This window comes from Bombus bifarius, unplaced genomic scaffold, assembly GCF_011952205.1.
Source record: "Bombus bifarius isolate JDL3187 unplaced genomic scaffold, Bbif_JDL3187 scf7180000009163_frag, whole genome shotgun sequence".
Taxonomy (NCBI): domain Eukaryota; kingdom Metazoa; phylum Arthropoda; class Insecta; order Hymenoptera; family Apidae; genus Bombus; species Bombus bifarius.
Window position 1 is genome coordinate 1 of NW_022884943.1, and position 5,690 is coordinate 5,690.

At 33.7% G+C, this 5,690-nt stretch overlaps 1 pseudogene; it reads left to right on the forward strand.

Annotated features, from left to right (window-relative positions):
- The first annotated feature begins 3,810 nt into the window (after positions 1–3,810).
- On the forward strand, positions 3,811–4,990 carry LOC117214126 (annotated as a pseudogene).
- Positions 4,991–5,690: the final 700 nt, after the last annotated feature.

The window sequence follows — 5,690 nt, forward strand, 5'->3', positions numbered from 1 at the left end:
ATACCTGTATAGAAGATGCAAAGAGTCTGTGAAGAATTTACAGATATTTAAGATTATCATAATGTTTAACCAAAAGCTAAGACGCAAAATATTGCTCAAGATGTAATTATGTAATATTTACTCAATTTCTAGAAGACTGTTTATATCTTGTTGTTATTCTTGATATGGAGATAAATATAGTATACTTTATTAAGACCTAGATAAAATACTTTTTTCTCGTTTCTCTTCTCTTACTTAATCACTAAGAGTTATATAACGTTTATTCGATAATTCTGCTTCTCCTGACCTTTCCACAAATGGTTGTTTATATCTCGACATTCTTGGTACTTTTAATCAAATTTTAATAACAGTACTTTACTCGTCAGAAGTAAATAAAAAAGCTCTAAGTAGAAGCAAGGATTTACTTACCTTTCCTTTCTCGAATCTCAGTTAGCAATGTTGTTCCTCTTGAAAGATTTTCCAAGTTTCCAAGACAATTTCCACGCTGGTAACATTGTATATATTTCAAGTATCGTGAACCACAGGAACTTGTTGAGGCAATATTGAAGAAAGCAAAGAGAATGAAGAAATTGTAGGAACTATGAGAGGCTACTCCTTCTTTCACAACTTATTTTCTCTTCGTTTGGGGGGAAAAACACAAATGAACGTAACGGTTGGTTTCAGCTATCTGCTACTATCGCATGGAGGAGAATCCTGAAAAGAAGGAAGCGAGGAAGAATCAACTTTTGAACGAAACAATACCATTTTACTTGACTAAATTCGACCAGATTATTGGCGAAAATGAAGGATATATCATTCCTTCTACCGTAAGATTTTTTATCCAAATTTAATGTTAAAATTTTTAGTCTTTGTGCAAACTGGGCCATGTTGTCCATAAAAAATTATTGAAACTTTGTTGCGACAAGACAGCTTTAATTGTTGAGAGCAGAGTGTATCTTTAAAATTCATTCCTGTTAGTTTATGTACAAATGAATTTGCCAAGATTTTCACCTTTAAGATAATTATTCATGTATCTTCCTCATCAAGTTTGATAGAAATTATTACTATCGTAATCAAAGCAAAGATTAAGATATGTAAAATCATTTCTCTGGATATGACACTCTTGTTTAATGAGTGATAAATGATACCATTCGAAATATCATATTTATATAATATATAATGATACTTATAAGTGTAATCACTTAAGTACAGATATCTGAATTTTTCTCACCGTCACTGACATAGATACGTATTATCGTTCCTTAGATTACTTGACCAGTTTATTTCTTTCATCACTGTGTTATTATATAATAATAATAAATAGTCACATTAAATTAATTTAGTATGATTATGTTGTTTAATAATACGTGTTTCATTGCAAAATATTTAGTTAAAATGTGTATCGAATCGTTGTAATTCCAAAGATGTCAATTGATGTAATGTAATAATAAAGTATAAAGTATAATAAAGTATAAAGTATAATTTCGTCTGTGGTATAATCTTTCTATTCCATTTTGTTACGTCGCACCGCGAGCAATATGGCAACCAGATGTCACCGGATACTCGCAGCGTATCCTCCATAGTTTCAAGTACCTTCCATAAATCTCATAGATTTCCTAGAAAAGGTCCTTCAAACCAAACAAACGTCTGTTTCCGAAGAATTTCTAAAGACTATTGTCTACCCCGACTGGACAAGGGAAAGTTAGTTTTTCTCACGTATGCTGCAACTTTCCTCCCACTAACCACTTTCTCTCGAGGGCGGTTAAGACCCTTCGTTAACCAATTAACAACGAAGCCACTTCCTTCACTCTCCTAACTAAAATCGTCACCAACAAATCCGATGGTCCCGTGCGCTAGACACACCCATCCTTAGCTTTCCTCCGAGACAGCATCGTCTCCCAAGACAGTTCTGATTTCACATCCTTCGAACGGTCAATATCCTTCCACCGGGTAGGACACACCCACAGATCAGTCACTCATTCATCTCGTACATATTCTCAACGCGAGAATTGATTGTAATTTCAACAAATAAATAAAAAAAAAAAATCTCGTACATACGCACCAGCGTAACTGCCTTCGTTATAAGTTGTTGGAATAAACGGTGAAATATAACTTACTATACTGTGTCATATTCATTTAACCACCTCTTATCTTAACCGAAACAGGGGAACGACTACTTCGCGGCGTCGATTCACCGAATCGTAGCGAGAATTTACGCCTCTCGCTACTGCGACTGCGTCTCTCCGCGAACGGTCGTAACACATTGATCGACAGAAGTACTAAACTCTAATAACATAAATTTATATATTTTCTATTTCCCAGCCACCAGTTTTATAGATTTTTCTATCTTCTGTACTACTTTTATCCCTTTTATTTTTTCTTACATGAGATTATTGTAAATTTAATATCATTTGTTCGCAATATTTGTTATTTATCTTTCATTGAATTTGAAATTTCGCGCTTCAATGTTGTGTGTTGTTCGTCGTTTTATCGAACGATGTTTATCGAATTAGTTTATGAATACATACATAACCATTAAAGAATCTATAAACCTTACTAGTTTGTTTTTACTAAGTTTTGTTACAGAAAACATGTTCTCATAAATTTTCAACTTTAATTTATGGAAATTTATTAACCTTAAACTATAAAATCATTCAATCATTCCGGATGTTTTTATGTAGTCATAATTTCACATATCAGCACAGCTCCACCAATAGGATAAGAGTTACGTGGAAGCAACAGGGGGGAAGAAGAACATATAGAGATCTAAAGGTTATTTTTGTCTCATTCAAGTTTCTGTTAACCGGCTTGGAAATTTCCTGTGCTTGTTTCGACTTTGAAGTCTTAAAAAAAAAATTGTAAGTAAATAGTATATATATAGTATATATATCCTGAGTCAAAGTTTCTCTTTATAAATAATAAACCGTTTAAAAACTATATTTTGTATGTTTTTTCCTTATTCATAATTAAATAATAAATATGAAATACTTCTACAGAAAGCCGACATCCTTCAATTAACCGAACAGCAGATGATTTAAAAATTAGTAGTTGAAAGAAATAAATGTTATTACATGTTCATAATTGATCGATAAATTTAAATATACAATTAGAAAATGTTTCTTCTTTATTGATAACTAAATAATACAGATAAGATACAAGATACTTGTACGAAAAGTCGGCGCGTCGTTCAATTAACGGAACAGCAGAGGATTTGAAAATTAGTAGTTGAAAGAAATAAATGTTATCATATGTTCATAATTGATCGATAAATTTAAGTATGCAATTAGAAAATGTTTCTTATGTTTGGAAAAATATATAATCACTGCTGAATGTTTTGTAGTTACGAAAGTTGCATACAAACATACATTGTACATTCGACTAGTAATGGTACTAAATTACTGTTAGAGGGTCTTGGGTGTATAGAACCATATGGTTAAATTAATACTAGAGATAACGAATCGCGCGAATGTAATTAATATTTTGAAGTGCGTTGTTTGCATTAATTGATAGTTTTCTTATAAACTTTTTTATAAACAATTTCATTGCTATAGAAAAAAGATATGCTGCCGGTAATATGTCTATCCTACTTAAATAGAAAGTGCAATATTTTGTTATAATATTTGGCGCAAGTTTATACATTATTACATCCAAAAATAATATTCATTTTATATCTAAGCTATATTAAAATATATAGATACAAATAGCTATGCGAGTAGTTAGTAGTTGATGCTTTTTACTTAAATTGTCTTATACTTCATAATTTGTAATAATATAATTCTTGTCATCAATGATTCTTCGTTTTTACTTTGTATATATTATACTTCCAGGAAGATGCCGCTCTATAAATTGACTTACTTCCCAGTTACGGCATTGGCAGAACCAATCCGTTCTTCTTCAGCTGTGCTAGTATTCCATTTGAAGATGAACGTATCAAAAAGGACGTCTGGCCAGAAATAAAGCCCTGTAAGCTTAAAATTTAAAGAAGTTCTGTTTCTTAAATCTCATCTTTCCTAATTTAACTAAAGTAGCTAAATAAAGTAGAACACAATTATGCAGAGTATAACAGAGATTATTGTTTACTCTCCATTGCTCTATAAGATATGTGGGAGAACAATAGGTATTGTTAAGGAGACAATGCCCTTTGTTTGCTGTTAAATTATCAATAAATTAAATTATATCTTTCCAAAACAGATAACAGGAAGCTAGATATTTAAGAAGCATCATAATCTGTTTGTTCGATAGAATCTTTGATTCTATTAGTTGTATGTTTTTAGTGACTCCTTATGGCCTGCTTCCTATGCTCGTAGCTGATAGAAGGAAGGTTGCTCAGTCTACAGCTATTTGCCGTTACTTAGCCAAACAATATGACTTAACTGGAAAGACTGACTGGGCAAATCTTCATATTGATGCCACTGTTGATACTATTCATGATATTCGTCATAGTGAGTATCCAGTGCTGTTTTGCATAAATCTTATGAGAACCTTGATAACAGATAGTACATATCTGTTCAGGTATTTATTAGTTGAAATCCGATTTAATATTTGATTTAATCGAACGATACACGTATGTCAACAATACAAGACAAAGGATTAAAAAGGATTGTAATTCTATCTTCAGTATTTAACTGAAAACAAATTTTCAGAAATTGCCGCCTTCCAGTATGAGGAGGACGAGAAGGTCAATGCTGCAAAACACAAGGCTGCTGAAGAGACGCTGCCGTTCATTTTAGAACGTTTGGACCAGCAAGTGAAGGAAAATGACGGCTACTTCTACGATGGTACTCTCTCTTGGGCTGATTTAACATTCGTTGCTCTGCTCGATTATTTGAACTTTATGTACAAGTCTGATCTGATCGAGAATTACGAGAATCTGAAGCTGCTGGAGAAAAAGGTCCTCCTTCTACCCAAGATCAAAAACTGGATTGAGAGACGCCCAATTAGCGAATTCTAAACTTCACGATTGCTTATGGTTTTATAAGCGTTTAAAGATTGCTGTTGTCACGGTGGTCGTGAGAACGCAACGAAAGGATGGTTATGCCTCACATACCTTGGTCAGCAAAATGATGGCTAAGCAGTAATAGAAACCCTATGTGACCGGCATCCAGCGATAGCCCCTCCACAGGAGCCGGGTCCTTGATATAAAAAAGTACCTCTCGAGTCGTTGTAAGAACATTCTTTTCTGTGCTGTTTGACCATTCTGTATTGTTACTCTGTCAGTGTTCAATAAATTTTCTAATAACAATCAAAATTTAAGTACGAATTTCTCACCTTGCGTGCGGAACGTGAAATTACCCCGAATCGACGTGACAAAATTGGCGATCCTGCCAGGATCCATTCATCGCATCAAGAGGAAACTTCAACGGGAACTCTACGGATTCTACAGCGAAGGACCACGGTCACCTCCTTGATCAAAAGAAGGATCTGCAAAGAATCTCGGTAAGCTGGCTTTCGTACATTATCGAAACCGTAAGCCTGAAATACGTTCTGAAGATAGTGACTCTTCTTCCGCCGAAAGTGTCATATTTCTCAGCATGAACCCAACTGACAAGAGTACCGCTAAACAAAACGAACTAATCGCTACCCTGATTGAACAATTTGAAAGCCTAACTCACGAGTTTAGAAGCTTTAGAAACAGCACCGATCAAAACATTAAAAACATAAAAGAATTTGCGGAAACTAGCGATAGAAATCGCTCTAAAGAAATACGCGAT